This window comes from Enhydra lutris, unplaced genomic scaffold, assembly GCF_002288905.1.
Source record: "Enhydra lutris kenyoni isolate GAN:26980312 unplaced genomic scaffold, ASM228890v2 scaffoldscaffold82, whole genome shotgun sequence".
Taxonomy (NCBI): Eukaryota; Metazoa; Chordata; class Mammalia; order Carnivora; family Mustelidae; genus Enhydra; species Enhydra lutris.
The window spans coordinates 4,425,042-4,442,748 of record NW_019154166.1 but is presented as its reverse complement, the minus strand read 5'-3'; positions in this window follow the sequence as shown (position 1 = coordinate 4,442,748).

The window sequence follows — 17,707 nt, the reverse complement described above, 5'->3', positions numbered from 1 at the left end:
TTTCTTATTTATATTGCCCATTAAAACTCTTCATTGTTATTTTAAATAAGGTTTTCCATTTCCAGGGTTACATCTCAAAGAAAACAAGTGGAAAATGTATTATGCTAATCCTATTCTCAAATTCAAGCGAGTATCAGGTATCAACCACTGACCACATAATCAGAGCACCACCATTTAACAGGTGGCCACTCAGCTAAATTACAAAGGAACTAAATGGACATTTAAGTTGTTTCCAAAGTTTTGTTATTAGAAGAAATGCTAAATGTACAACCCTTGACATATCTTCCTAGTTCCCTGTGCTTCTGTAGAAAGAAGAATAAGAGGGGAATTTGCTGCAATTTCACATCTCAAAAGAAGCAACATATTGCCCAGGAATTACACCCTTACCCAAGCCGTATGAGGGCATCCACTCTCCAACACCACCATTTGCTACGAAGAAATGGTTCTATTTGTCAAGCTGATGGGTGAGATATACCAGCTGTTATCCGATCTTGCAACTCCTGAGGTTGAGTGTGTTATCAAGTTCATTGGCCATTTGTACTGCCTCTTCCGTCCACTTCTATCTTTTTGGCTATCTTTTTCTATTTGCTTATACTCCCTTTCTTCTTGATTTGAAGGATATGTATACAATTTCTACTACTTTCATTATTGGGCTTTGTTTTAATGCTTAAGGCTTCAATTCACCTAGAACTTATTTTTATAAATGATGTCAGGGAAGGACCTACCATAATTACATTGCTAATGATAAATCTCAACCCCACCTTAGTCTTTCTTCCCCCCCCCCCCCGATTAAAACACTACATTTATCATATTTTAAATTGCCAAACATGCAAGAACCTATCTTTGGACTATATATATTATGTTCTACTAATCTACTCGTCTTCACCTACACTAATATTATACTGTTTTAATCACCATATTCCTAAACATGTTTAATGTCAGACAGGATGGGTTATCACCTCATTGTCTCGTGAAAGCTCACTCATTATTCCCAGAAATTTCTGTTCTTTTACCATGAACTCTGAAATTGTAAGGCTCCATCGAGTTTTCTCTTTTTTGTCTAGTACTTCCAAATCTGTTCCCTTTCCGTGAGAAATATTACCGCCCGTTGTCAGGAAATTCAGTGTAATTTTAGTTGTCTTGAGATGATTCCTGAACATCTAAAATTATTTCTATTTCACCAGCAGCAAGCAGTCGATCTACAACCCAAATACTTCTTGATTATATCTCCTTCTCTTCTTTTCCAAGAGCTGCTGGCTTAGAGCAGATTCTCAGCTCTCCCAAAATAGTACAACTGTTTAAGTGGTTTCTTTATCTCTGCTTTATTCCTCCAATTCACCTTCCATGCTGCTACCATCACTGTGTTTAAAACGCAAATCTTACAATGTCATTTCCTTGGTTAAGACTCCAGTGATATTCCACGACTCACAGCAATAAAGCCCATTTTTTACACTATTTGAGACACAGTGAGCATAGCCAATACTTTTTAAATACTTTCTGTGTTTCCAGATGCTCTACATATATTTTTCACTGAATACTCACACTAGTCCTGTGAGATGGTAGAAAGTCATTATTTTCCTTTGACAGATAAACAAACTGAGGCTTAAAGGGATTAGGTGACTTCCCTAAAATCAAACAAAATAACATCTGATTAAACTTATATTTAAAACACTGTACACATCATAAAAAGCATGCTAGCCAGTTTGTTGCCTCTAAAACCTATTAAAAAAAAGCTCTCATATTGGATTTTTACAGTACCTACCACTTGTTTTTTAAAAGCTAAATGTTAAATAAAATAACTCAGAGAATTTAAAAATAAAGGTATAGGAAAAGATCACCCATCTATATGCTACCAAAAAGTAAAATATAGCAAAAATATTAGAAAAAACAGAATTCAAGGCAAAATAATACTAAATGAGGCAGGGGTGGTTTATATTTAATTTTTAAAAGACACAATTTACCAGAAAGTTAAATGATCACAAATTTCTATGGAATTATTAGAGGCTATCTTTTAATTATACAAACAAAATCTGAAAGATGTGAGAACAACAGTAGTGGAGTTTAACTTGGGCCTACTAGAGAATTTACAGACCAAGTAAACAAAGCTAAAAACATAGATGACTGAATAACACAAATAACAACCTCAATTGTTGAGATAAATATTAAATTTTGTACATTTCAATTAAAAAAATCTAGTTGGCAATGGTGCCAGCCCCAGTCCCCTCAGGCTCTAACTGTGGAACCTTCCTTTTCCAACCTCTATGTTGAATAAATATTAAATTTTATAGCCAACAATGAGAAACTATAAATGATTTTTAATCATCTAATATATGCATTCTTTTTTATGAAAAAGTTTTTAAATATTTTATTTATTTATATAACAGAGAAACACAGAAAGAAAGGGAACACAGGTAGGGAGCATGGGAGAGGGAGAAGCAGGCTTCCCACTGAGCAGGGAGCCCGATGTGGGGCTTGATCCCAGGACTCCAGGATCATGACCTGGGCCGAAGGCAGATGCTTAATGACAGCCACCCAGACGCCCCTGAAGATTTTATTTTTAAGTAATCTCTTTACCCAACATGGAGTCAGACTCACAACCCTGAGATCAAGAGTCCCATGTTCCACCAACTGAGCCAGTGAGACACCCTGAGAGATGCAATTTCAACAGAGATATTACCACTCTTTAAGAAGTGAAAATTAGTTCTTAGAGAAGCAAAACAAATCTTTGGTACTATATTACTTGTGCCTCTTCCCTCAGCCTACTAAGAACGACCCTAACTGAAAAAAAAAAAAAAAAACTTACTGCTTAATTTCTCTTGTTAGGGAGAAATTAATTAAATCTAAATGTATTTAATTAAAATACTATTGCTTAGTGTTTCTTAGCAAGAATTAAACTTAATTAATTAATTTAATTCAGTTAATTTTTCTCTTCAGGGGGGAGTAATGAAAAATAAAAAGGCTAAAAACACTCTTAGGGCACCTGGATGGCTCAGTTAAGTGCCTGACTCTTTGCTCAGGTGTTGATCTCACCAGCATGAATTAGAGCCCCATGCTGGGCTCCACAATGGGTGTGGAGTCTACCTAAAAACAAAAAAACAAACAAACAACAACAACAAAAACTCAAAAACTGAGCCATGCAGGGAAAAGAAAAAAAGACTATATGGGCTAAAGAATTAGATAGACACTTCACCTAAAGAAAATACATAAATGGCAAATAAGCACATGAAAGAGTAACCAAAAGCATTATTCATTAACGAAACGAAAATTAAAACCACATGGGATACGACATTACACTCAGGCAGATGGCCGTAAGCAAAGAGAAAGGACAACACAACTGTAGGTGAGAATGTAAAGAAACTGGAACCCTCATATTATTGGTGGAAATGTAAAATGTACAGCCACCATGGAAAAGAATTTGGCAGTTTCTTAAAAAGTTGCACCACCTAGCAATTCAACTCCTAGCTATTTACCTAAGAGAAATGAAAACAAATGTCCGTACAATGGCTTGTATGGAACATTATTAACAGCATTATTCATGGCAGCCAAAAATGGAAATGGTTCAAATGTCCATTAGCTGGTGAACAGATGAACACGATGTTGTGCATCCATACGAGGAGCTCACACACTAAAAATGACCAAACAACTGATATAAGCAAAAACATGCATGAAGTCCAAAACAGGCCAAGGGAAAGGAGCCTACACAAGAGAAGGTACACTGTACAATTCCATTTACAGGAAATTTCTAGAAAAGCCAAAACTACAGAGACGGAAAGCAGGTAAGTGTTTGCTTGCGGTCTGGGGCTGGAATGGGACCTGAATGCAAATGGGCACTAGGGAACATTCTGAGTTGATGAAAGTGCTGATAAAACTGGACTATGGTGATGTTGCATAACTGCAAAAACTTACTAAAACCCATCGAACTATACTTAAAATGGGTGATTTTTAAGGTATATAAAATTCTACCTGAATAAAGCTGTTAAAGAAGAGGAGGAGATCTGACCCATGTACAAAACCACAAAAGAAGTATCAACTATTTCTAGAACAATAAACAAAAACTTCCGACTACAGAAGTGACAGTCACTGTTCATCTCATAAAAAATAAATAAAATAAAAAGCTACAGCAAAAAATTGGGGAAAAACCCCAAATTTTGTCTATAATAGAATATTATCATATAGGAGCACCTGGGTGGCTCAGTTGGTTAAGCATCTGCATTCGACTCAGGTCATGATCCTGGGGTCTTGGGATCAAGCCCCACATCAGACTCCCCAACCCTTTAAGGAGCCTGCTTCCCCCTCTCCCTTTGCCCGCCGCTCCCCCTGCTTGTGCACGCTCTCTCTCTCTCTCTCTATCAGATAAACAAATTTTTTAAAGTATTATCATACAGTGTAATACTGCACAGTAAAGAAAATAAACTACAGTTACATGTAACTTTATGAGGCAAAAAAACACCACACAATAATGCCAGGTAAAAGAAGAGAGATACTAAACAATAAATAAAGTTGTATTTATATGAAATTCAAAAACAGGTAGGAAAATGTGTATGTATTATTTACAGATGCATACACAAATAATGAAACTATACAGAAAAGCAGAGAAATGATTCTCATAAAAGCAAAAATCGCAGTTACCTTTAGGTGAGGGAAATCAGAGTTATAATGAGGAGGATCCTGAAAGGTTTCTGGGGCGCTGATAATATTCTTACCTGGATGCTATCTGAATTTTCTTATTACTTACACACACAAACAGAAACAGAAACATACACGTACAAAAAACATCCCTCATTCCTACTGGGTCTACCAGGAAATAAGCTGAGCACACACACACAATGAAAAGAATTAACAGCTAAAAGAGAACCCTTCCCCAATGCCTAAATTATTCATCTGAAAATCTAAAAACCAAATGTACCTTAGACAATTTGGGGATTGAAATGGAAATGGAAATTTTAAAGTAATTATAACTGAAGGACAAGCAGAGTACCACCTATCAACCTGTGGGATGGATTCAGCCAAAGTAGTTACCAAAGAAAAATTTATAACCACAAATAAACCTGTAAGATCCTATGAAAGAATGAAAATAAATGAAGCTTTCAATTTAAGATGTTGAATACAGACCAGTAAAATAAGCCTAAAGAAATAAAAGAAAGGAATGGATGAGATTAAAAGCAAATACAAAATAGGAGAAACAGGGAAAAAAGTTATTTGGCAAAACTAAATTTAAAAGACCAACACAAGGGAGAGTCAAGATGGCGGAGAAGTAGCAGGCTGAGACTACTTCAGGTAGCGGGAGATCAGCTAGATAGCTTATCTAAAGATTGCAAACACCTACAAATCCAACGGGAGATGGAAGAGAAGACGAACAGCAACTCTAGAAACAGAAAATCAACCACTTTCTGAAAGGTAGGACTGGCGGAGAAGTGAATCCAAAGCCACGGGAAGATAGACCGCGGGGGGAGGGGCCGGCTCCCGGCAAGCGGCGGAGCAACGGAGCACAAAATCGGGACTTTTAAAAGTCTGTTCCGCTGAGGGACATCGCTCCAGAGGCTTAACTGGGGTGAAGCCCACGCAGGGTCAGCGTGGCCTCAGGTCCCGCAGGGTCACAGAAGGATCGGGGTTGTCTGAGTGTCGCAGAGCTTGCAGGTATTAGAACGGGGAAGCCGGCTACAGAGACAGAGCCGAGGAGTGAGCTCTAAGCTCGGGGTTACCTTGAACCGGTCGCAGGCTCGGTCAGCTCGGAGCGCGGCCGGAGGCAGGGTGACGGGAGTAAATCGGCGCTGTTCTCTGAGGGCGCACTGAGGAGTGGGGCCCCGGGCTCTCGGCTCCTCTGGGCCGGAGACCGGGAGGCCGCCATCTTCATTCCCGCCCTCCGGAACTCTACGGAAAGCGCTCAGGGAACAAAAGCTCCCGAAAGCGAACCCGAGCGGATTACTCAGCCCGGCCCCTGGTAAGGGCGGTGCAACTCCGCCCGGGGCAAAGACACTTGAGAATCACTACAACAGGCCCCTCCCCGAGAAGATCAAGAAGAAGCTCAACCAGGACCAAGTTCACCCACCAAGGAGTACAGTTTCAATACCAAGGAGAGCAGCGTAATTCCAAAGGAGGAGAAAGCAAAGCACGGAACTCATGGCTTTCTCCCCATGATTCTTTAGCCTTGCAGTTAATTTAATTTTTTTTCTTTTTCAATTTATTTTTCTTCTTCTGCTAAATTTTTTTAACTTTTACCCTTTTCTTTTTTAACGTTTTTTAACTAGTTTATCTAATATATATATATATATATTTTTTTCCTTTTTATATTTTTTTCTTTCTTGGTTTTCTTGTATTACTTTTTATCCCCTTTCTCCCCCTCACGATTTGGGATCTCTTCTGATTTGGCTAAAGCATATTTTCCTGGGGTTGTGGCCACCCTTTTAGTATTTTACTTGCTCCTTCATCTACTCTTATCTGGACAAAATGACAAGGCGGAAAAATTCGCCACAAAAGAACAAGAGGCAGTACCAAAGGCTAGGGACCTAATCAATACAGACATTGGTAATATGTCAGATCTAGAGTTCAGAATGACGATTCTCAAGGTTCTAGCCGGGCTTGAAAAAGGCATGGAAGATATTAGAGAAACCATCTCGGGAGATATAAAAGCCCTTTCTGGAGAAATAAAAGAACTAAAATCTAACCAAGTTGAAATCAAAAAAGCTATTAATGAAGTGCAATCAAAAATGGAGGCTCTCACTGCTAGGATAAATGAGGCAGAAGAAAGAATTAGCGATTTAGAAGACCAAATGACAGAGAATAAAGAAGCTGAGCAAAAGAGGGACAAACAGCTACTGGACCATGAGGGGAGAATTCGAGAGATAAGTGACACCATAAGACGAAACAACATTAGAATAATTGGGATTCCAGAAGAAGAGGAAACAGAGAGGGGAGCAGAAGGTATATTGGAGAGAATTATTGGAGAGAATTTCCCCAATATGGCAAAGGGAACAAGCATCAAAATCCAGGAGGTTCAGAGAACCCCCCTCAAAATCAATAAGAATAGGTCCACACCCCGTCACCTAATAGTAAAATTTACAAGTCTTAGTGACAAAGAGAAGATCCTGAAAGCAGCCCGGGAAAAGAAGTCTGTAACATACAATGGTAAAAGTATTAGATTGGCAGCAGACTTATCCACAGAGACCTGGCAGGCCAGAAAGAGCTGGCATGATATATTCAGAGTACTAAACGAGAAAAACATGCAGCCAAGAATACTATATCCAGCTAGGCTATCATTGAAAATAGAAGGAGAGATTAAAAGCTTCCAGGACAAACAAAAACTGAAAGAATTTGCAAATACCAAACCAGCTCTACAGGAAATATTGAAAGGGGTCCTCTAAGCAAAGAGAGACCCTAAAAGTAGTAGATCAGAAAGAAACAGAGACAATATACAATAACAGTCACCTTACAGGCAATACAATGGCACTAAATTCATATCTCTCAATACTTACCCTGAATGTTAATGGGCTAAATGCCCCAATCAAAAGACACAGGGTATCAGAATGGATAAAAAAACAAAACCCATCTATATGTTGCCTACAAGAAACTCATCTTAAACCTGAAGACACCTCCAGATTTAAAGTGAGGGGGTGGAAAAGAATTTACCATGCTAATGGACATCAGAAAAAAGCAGGAGTGGCAATCCTTATATCAGATCAATTAGATTTTAAGCCAAAGACTATAATAAGAGATGAGGAAGGACACTATATCATACTCAAAGGAACTGTCCAACAAGAAGATCTAACAATTTTAAATATCTATGCCCCTAACATGGGAGCAGCCAACTATATAAACCAATTAATAACAAAATCAAAGAAACACATTGACAATAATACAATAATCGAAGGGGACTTTAACACTCCCCTCACTGAAATGGACAGATCATCCAAGCAAAAGATCAACAAGGAAATCAAGGCCTTAAATGACACACTGGACCAGATGGACATCACAGATATATTCAGAACATTTCATCCCAAAGCAACAGAATACACATTCTTCTCTAGTGCACATGGAACATTCTCCAGAATAGATCATATTCTCGGTCCTAAATCAGGTCTCAACCGTTATCAAAAGATTGGAATCATTCCCTGCATATTTTCAGACCACAATGCTCTGAAGTTAGAACTCAATCACAAGAGGAAATTTGGAAAGAACCCAAATACATGGAGACTAAACAGCATCCTTCTAAAGAATGAATGGGTCAACCAGGAAATTAAAGAAGAGTTGAAAAAATTCATGGAAACAAATGATAATGAAAACACAACGGTTCAAAATCTGTGGGACACAACAAAGGCAGTCCTGAGAGGAAAATATATAGCGGTACAAGCCTTTCTCAAGAAACAAGAAAGGACTCAGGTACACAACCTAACCCTACACCTAAAAGAGCTAGAGAAAGAACAAGAAAGAAACCCTAAACCCAGCAGAAGAAGAGAAATCATAAAGATCAGAGCAGAAATCAATGAAATAGAAACCAAAAAAACAATAGAACAAATCAACGAAACTAGGAGCTGGTTCTTTGAAAGAATTAATAAGATCGATAAACCCCTGGCCAGACTTATCAAAAATAAAAGAGAAAGGACCCAAATAAATAAAATCATGAATGAAAGAGGAGAGATCACAACGAACACCAAAGAAATACAGACAATTATAAGAACATACTATGAGCAACTCTACGCCAACAAACTTGACAATCTGGAAGAAATGGATGCATTCCTAGAGACATATAAACTACCACAACTGAACCAGGAAGAAATAGAAAGCCTGAACAGACCCATAACCAGTAAGGAGATTGAAACAGTCATCAAAAATCTCCAAACAAACAAAAGCCCAGGGCCAGATGGCTTCCCGGGGGAATTCTACCAAACATTTAAAGAAGAACTAATTCCTATTCTCCTGAAACTGTTCCAAAAAATAGAAATGGAAGGAAAACTTCCAAACTCATTTTATGAGGCCAGCATCACCTTGATCCCAAAACCAGACAAGGATCCCATCAAAAAAGAGAACTACAGACCAATATCCTTGATGAACACAGATGCAAAAATTCTCGCCAAAATACTAGCCAATAGGATTCAACAGTACATTAAAAGGATTATTCACCACGACCAAGTGGGATTTATTCCAGGGCTGCAAGGTTGGTTCAACATCCGCAAATCAATCAATGTGATACAACACATTAATAAAAGAAAGAACAAGAACCATATGATACTCTCCATAGATGCTGAAAAAGCATTTGACAAAGTACAGCATCCCTTCCTGATCAAAACTCTTCAAAGTGTAGGGATAGAGGGCACCTACCTCAATATTATCAAAGCCATCTATGAAAAACCCATCGCAAATATCATTCTCAATGGAGAAAAACTGAAAGCTTTTCCGCTAAGGTCAGGAACACGGCAGGGATGTCTGTTATCACCACTGCTATTCAACATAGTACTAGAAGTCCTAGCCTCAGCAATCAGACAACAAAAGGAAATTAAAGGCATCCAAATCGGCAAAGAAGAAGTCAAACTATCACTCTTCGCAGATGTTATGATACTATATGTGGAAAACCCAAAAGACTCCACTCCAAAACTGCTAGAACTTGTACAGGAATTCAGTAAAGTGTCAGGATATAAAATCAATGCCCAGAAATCAGTTGCATTTCTCTACACCAACAACAAGACAGAAGAAAGAGAAATTAAGGAGTCCATCCCATTTACAATTGCACCCAAAACTATAAGATACCTAGGAATAAATCTAACCAAAGAGACTAAGAATCTATACACAGAAATCTATAAAGTACTCATGAAAGAAATTGAGGAAGACACAAAGAAATGGAAAAATGTTCCATGCTCCTGGATTAGAAGAATAAATATTGTGAAAATGTCTATGCTACCTAAAGCAATCTACACATTTAATGCAATTCCTATCAAAGTACCATCCATTTTTTTCAAAGAAATGGAACAAATAATCCTAAAATTTATATGGAACCAGAAAAGACCTCGAATAGCCAAAGGAATATTGAAAAAGAAAGCCAAAGTTGGTGGCATCACAATTCCGGACTTCAAGCTCTATTACAAAGCTGTCATCATCAAGACAGCATGGTACTGGCACAAAAACAGACACATAGATCAATGGAACAGAATAGAGAGCCCAGAAATAGACCCTCAACTCTATGGTCAACTAATCTTCGACAAAGCAGGAAAGAATATCCAATGGAAAAAAGACAGCCTCTTCAACAAATGGTGTTGGGAAAATTGGACAGCCACATGCAGAAAAATGAAATTGGACCATTTCCTTACACCACACACGAAAATAGACTCAAAATGGATGAAGGACCTCAATGTGAGAAAGGAATCCATCAAAATCCTTGAGGAGAACACAGGCAGCAACCTCTTCGACCTCAGCCGCAGCAACATCTTCCTAGGAACATCGCCAAAGGCAAGGGAAGCAAGGGCAAAAATGAACTATTGGGATTTCATCAAGATCAAAAGCTTTTGCACAGCAAAGGAAACAGTTAACAAAACCAAAAGACAACTGACAGAATGGGAGAAGATATTTGCAAATGACATATCGGATAAAGGGCTAGTGTCCAAAATCTATAAAGAACTTAGCAAACTCAACACCCAAAGAACAAATAATCCAATCAAGAAATGGGCAGAGGACATGAACAGACATTTCTGCAAAGAAGACATCCAGAAGGCGAACAGACACATGAAAAAGTGCTCCACATCACTCGGCATCAGGGAAATACAAATCAAAACCACAATGAGATACCACCTCACACCAGTAAGAATGGCTAAAATTAACAAGTTAGGAAATGACAGATGCTGGCGAGGATGCGGAGAAAGGGGAACCCTCCTACACTGTTGGTGGGAATGCAAGCTGGTGCAACCACTCTGGAAAACAGCATGGAGGTTCCTCAAAATGTTGAAAATAGAACTACCCTATGACCCAGCAATTGCACTGCTGGGTATTTACCCTAAAGATACAAACGTAGTGATCCGAAGGGGCACGTGCACCCGAATGTTTATAGCAGCAATGTCTACAATAGCCAAACTATGGAAAGAACCTAGATGTCCATCAACAGACAAATGGATAAAGAAGATGTGGTATATATACACAATGGAATACTATGCAGCCATCAAAAGAAATGAAATCTTGCCATTTGCGACGACGTGGATGGAACTAGAGGGTATCATGCTTAGCGAAATAAGTCAATCGGAGAAAGACAACCATCATATGATCTCCCTGATATGAGGGAGAGGAGATGCAACATGGGGGGTTAAGGGGGTAGGAGAAGAATAAATGAAACAAGATGGGATTGGGAGGGAGACAAACCATAAGTGACTCTTAATCTCACAAAACAAACTGAGGGTTAATGGGGGGAGGGGGGTTGGGGGGGTGGGATTATGGACATTGGGGAGGGTATGTGCTATGGTGAGTGCTGTGAAGTGTGTAAACCTGGCGATTCACAGACCTGTACCCCTGGGGATAAAAAGATATTATATGTTTATAAAAAATAAAATTAAAAAAATTAAAAAAAAAAAGACCAACACAAAAGACAAAACTTTAGCAAATACGATTTGGAATAAAAAGAACAAAATTAAACTATGTAGAAGAGGAATAAAAGGGAATAAAAAATACAGTGGAATTGTTTAGGAGGTTTTCAATTATAAAAAGATAGGCACAACAAAAGTCAAAATATTGGAATGCCTGGGTGGCTCAGTGGGTTAAGACTCAGTCTTCCAGTCAGGTCATGATCTCAGGGTCCTGGGATCGAGCCCCGCATCGGGCTGTCTGCTTGGCGAGGAGCCTGCTTCCCCCCAGCCCCACCCGCTTGCCTACTTGTGATCTCCCTGTCAAATAAATAAATAAAATCTTTTAAAAAAAATCTTCTATTACAAGAGTAAGTAAAAGATTCCTTCTCCAAAGAGGCTATGAAGGAACTCTACCAAATGTTTGCAGAACAGAGTACTCATATTCTAAACACAATTCTGCAGAAAACAGAAAGAGGAAGCTACTTATTTTATAAGACCTAGCATGATGCTGATATCAAAACCAGAAGAGGACAACATAAGAAAAGAAAACCACGTCATAGTCCCATAATGAATTCAGATGCAGAAATCCCACATTAAAAAAAAAAATTAGTACACTTGATCAGCAGAAAATTAAACAATGTTATTTCTATAGATTTCATTTCATGAATTTTTTTAAAGATTTTATTTATTTATTTCACAGAGAGAGATCACAAGTAGGCAGAGAGGCAGGCAGAGAGAGATAGAGGAGGAAGCAGGTTCTCCGCTGAGCAGAGAGCCCGATGTGGGACTCGATCCCCGGACCCTGAGATCATGACCTGAGCCGAAGGCAGAGGCTTAACCCACTGAGCCACCCAGGTGCTCCCATTTCATGAATTTTAGCAGTACAAGTGAGAAAATCTCCTACATAATTCTCTACCTTTAAAATTTGAGGAGAAAAAAATAATCTCAATAAATGCAGAATAAAAATCCAATGCATTTTTAAATTTTTTGTTAAATCCAATGCATTTTTAAAGACACAATTCACCATTTAAATATAAGTTCAGTGGTTTTTGTAGATTCACAAAGTTATACAATCATAACCACTATCTAATTTCAGAACATTTGGTCGCCTCAAAAAGAAATCCCATTACAGTCACTCCCCAGTGTCCCCTCTCCAGACCATGCTCCTCTGGTGCACTGATCTACTTTCTGTCTCCATGGATTTGCCTGTTGTTGACCCTTGATAGGTAAGGGATCGTCAAATATAAGTGCACTATGTCTGTCACTTCAGCACAATCTTTTTGAGGTTCAAGGTTCATCCATGCTGTAACATGTATCAGTACTTGACTCCCATTCCCGGCTGAAGATTACTCCCTCATGTAGATAGACCACATTTCATTTATCCATTTGCCTGTTGGTAAACATCTGGATTGTTTCCACTTTTTTTGCTATTATGGATGATGGTGCTATGAATACCTGTGTATGAAATTTTGTATAAGCATACGTTTTCAATTCTCTTCATCAAGTATCCAGGAATGAAGCAGTTTAATTCATGTATATGATTAAAATCACTGGCAAACTAGATATAAAGTATCCAGTAAATATCACACTTGAAATGTCAGAGGCAACCCAGCTAACGTCAGGAACAAAATAAGGATCATTTACCTTGTCTAGGGTATAAGTAACCTACTGTTATTATTCAGCATTGTCCTAAGCATCTCAGAAAATGCAATTAGAAAAAGAAAATGAATAACATAAAAGTTATGAAAGAAAGACACAAAATTGTGATTATTTGCATACTACATCAAAACCCCAAGAGTTTCACATAAACTGTCAGAAGTGATAAGGAAGCTCTGCAAGGGGGTCAAATGAAAGATACCAGTAAAACCAACTTTCTGAAACACCACACATCTGTTAAGGACTGAGTTTGTAGGTAACAGAAAATCTGAATAAATCATGCCTTATTAATATCAGTGGTTCATTTTCTTCTTCACATATTAAAAGTCAACTCACAGATGTCAACACTGTCTTTGAAATTCTCTTGATCTTTCTTTCAAGGCTATAGCTCCACCATTACATCTGTGTTCTCCACCGAAATGGGCTGAGAAGGGAAAGGGACAGATAGTCACCAGTGGACTCTGCTCCCTTTCTGGAAGTCCCACCCAGCAACTCCTGCTCACACTTCCTCATTAGCCAAAATAGTGTCACATGGCTGCCCTATGCTGCAAGGCGTCTGGGAAATGAGGAAGGTTACATACGACTGCCACAAACAGACCTGAGGTTCTGTGCCACATGCCAGTAATAACCAAGTAGGACGGATAATCAAGAAAATAATTCCATTCGCCATAGCAACAAAACACTAAAAATGTATACAAAAGAATGTTAGAATTGTCAAAGACAAGTTTAAAATAAGCGAATAATTAGGGATAATGTGCCCTACTAGATATCAAAGCATATGTGCTTTTGGCTCAGAAACAATGGTACAAAATACGGAATTCAGAAACATTACATTCACACACACATACATACAGCTAGATTACACAAATACAGCTAGATTACAAACGTCAATATCTATTTTTAAAGCATTAGGCTGGAAATGCAGAAGAACATATTTATGACCCTGAATCCTTGAATTAGAGAAGACCTTCTTTTAAAATACGCACAAAAAAGCAAAAATACAAATGAAAAGTATTTCTAACTTTCACTACATAAAAATTTAAAAACTTCCATAAGACTGAGATGCCAGAACAAAGTTAAGATCACTATTAGACCAGGAGAAACCTTCTGGAATTTGTACAAAAAAGAAATGATTATAATCTAGAACAAAGAGAATTCTACACAGAAATTTTTAAGTGGTATCAAAATAATCCAGGGAACAGAGTAGTGGGTTGGAGTATATACAAAACAAGACTGACTATGAGCTGATAATTAGTAATACTGGATGACAACTACAATGGGTTCATACACTATTTTCTCTATTTTTGTGTATGTTCTAAATTGTTGCTTATTTTGGTTTATGTATTAAGATGGAAAATTATCTTGGAGTACAGAATGAAAAAAAAACCAAGTTGGTAAATATGTAAACTATGATACTTTCTCTAACATATTTTAAACATCTCGTTATGTATTTTCTATGGGCTAATCTCCTTAGGCCAATTTCATTAATTTATATTTTCCCAAATATAACTTAGTTAAGGGCACAGAAAAGGTCTGGAATATTACACACCAAACTGGTGTAACTGGTCACCTCTGGAGAGAAGGGAGCTACCTCCATTGTGAGTTCATCAAAGGGGAATTCTAGCCTCATGTCCAAGGCTTTAATTTTTCATGTAATTCAAATGCAAGAGATTACAGGACTACACACATTTATCAAAAGTCATAGAAAAACGTTCTGTGTCCTGTCTGTGACAGTGGCTACAAGAATCCGTTCATGCGTAAAAACTAGAACCATGCAACAGAGAAAGGGAATTTTACCGTCAAGGTCAAAAATGTTTTAAATAGCACCAAAAAAATCTCATACAATTGCCGACTAAAGAGTGAATTTTTTGCTGCATATAAATTAAACCCCAATGTACTGAAAAGGAAAGATCTTAATTTTAAAAAAAATCATAAAATACTCTATTTAAAAAGGGTGCCAATTTTATCACTGATATGAAAATTACCTTCAATATAATTTTTAAGTAGATTACGGGACATATAGGTACTATAATCACATATATAGCATGATGCCACTTAGACATCTTTATCTTATCTGTGCATACTGGGATTACAGACAATTTTTCTCTCTGCTTAACTGTGGGTTTTTTCCTGCAATGAAGGCATATGATTCTGTATTGAACTAATGTTCTTCAGTGTTGAGGGGGTGGGCACTGGGCCAATGGTGGGGGCGCAGAGGAGACTCTCCTCCCTCCTAGGCGCTGCTGCCCAAGGCCAGACTCCAACGGTGAGCCTTGGAAGTGACCCAGGGGGATGAAGTGCAGGCCTCCTGTGGTAACAAATAAAGAGAAGAGGATACGGTCCGACAGCAATGTGTTGCCGAGAATCAGATCGCTGGGTTACCACAGGTATGTGTAGAAGAGTTTGCCAGCTCGAATATAGCTCATGGGAACGGACTCTGAGGCCCCACCAGGCACGGTCAAAGATCACCTTCCCAGCATACTAGAAAGCATTCTCTGCCGGCAGATTGGTCCCTGTCGAATTATTTATAGGAGATTGGTTCACATACTCAAAATGATATGAATACTTCTAATTATATCCAAACATGCCAAATGTCAGTACGAATTATGCCGAGGGTCATGTTGCCAAATGCCCTCCCTGACAAAAGCGAGAGGCGGCAGCGTCAGCACACTCGTGCCTACATAAGCACGGGGGCCCCGCCTGCCGCATCTCCACCGAGAACCAGAGGTGAGTGACGGGGACCTTGGGGCTGAAAGGACCCCCAGGGACAGGAAGAACTGACCCGGTGGCCCACCTCTGGGCATGAAACTGTCCCTCCCCAGTCTGATTTTTATCTCCACAGAGCCGAGCTTTAGAGCAGGGCAATATAATTCTGTCACTGTTTTACCGGAATGTCAGAGCTTCGCTAATAAAAGACCTGTCGTTTTACAGTGTCAGCCACTTCTGAACCTGCGATTCATCTGGAACTCCCAAGGTAAGCCTCTGCTTTCTGGGAGTGTTGATGACACAGGGCATTCAGGCTAATGAAGAACGCTTAATTGGGAACAACTCTTAATTGTATACCATTTCCACGTTCCTGCTCTTACCTGAGCAGCCGGGGCTTCCAAATGACTGCTTGTGCATGCTAGGAAAATGCGGCTCCAGGACGCCTTCTCCTCCACTCTCCCCTCGCCTGAGTTCCAGGGTTGAAGGACCATTTGGGACAGAATGAATTCTGACCTCCTGCAAAGCACTAACCCTTAGACATTTTATGGGTATCTTTTTAAACACCCTGGAAAAATCCCTTTAAAAAATGAAAAGACAAACATCTTGTGACAACCATAATGTTTTAGTTACTTTTGACGATTCATTGTTATGTGTTTCTTTAGAAAGTTTGATTAATGCTCATCTAAAAAGTCCCTGGTGGTACACCCACAGAGTGCTAAATACCGTGCCTTACTTAGGAGAGGTCCTGGCCCTTCCCCAAGTAATTTACACCTGAAAGGAAAGGACAAACTCAACCAATCTAACATGCCAATCCTGCAGAAGCCTATCTACCCATCAGAGGACAATGGTTTACATGTGATGAACCCTTACATTTCTCTCTTCTTTTATTAATGGAAAGAACAGAAGCCTGGGGAATGTATGTGGGAAGAAGGGCCCTCTCTCTCATTTCTCTGTGGTTAGATCTGTTAACTGACAGTTGACATCTCTCATGCAAAAAAAGAAAGTGTCAAAACAGATTGTGGAATTAGGCAACACTAAGTCTCTTGGTAACAGGCCAAATGACAAAACCACACGGTATTAAGAATTTATTATATGGTTCTTTTAACAACCCACTGAGAGATTTAGTACTAAATATTAACATATACTAAATATTAAAAATAATTCAAGCCTTGGGGCACCTGAGTGGCCCAGTCGGTTAAGCGGCCAACTCCTGATTTCAGCTCAGGTCATGATCTCGGGGTGATGAGATCGAGCCCCGCATTGGGCTCTATGCTCAACAGGGAGTCCGCTTGAGATTCTCTCTTCCTCTGCTCCCCACCCCCAAATAAATAAATCTTAAAAAAAAAATAATAACACGAGCCTTAAGAGGAAAAAAAATGGCCAATTAAAATGGTAAAGCAAGTTTTTGAAGCTTTGAAAATATCAAACTTGCTCTGCACAAGACAAAACTTCTCTCCTGACTATATGACAGTCCCAGTATATGGCAGGTGCAAACACCATGCTGAAGAAAAACTAGGGATTAAAGAAAGACAGCTGCTAGAGAACAATCCACCACTGTAGAGACTGTTACAAGGCAGACATTTAAACCTGCAAGGGTTCCACTGTAGGCACTTGGCCCCTGAGGATCAAGGTATGTGATCCCAGAAGGAAATCTGCAAATTACTAAGAATGAAGCCCTCCAGTCACAATCTCATGCCTGCCCAGTCCATTGGCCTGTGTGAGGACACGGGTCAAGGACAGCCTGGGGGAGCACTGACAGCCCAAGCAATGAGGGTACAACACCTCTTTCATGACACATCCTAGCTCAC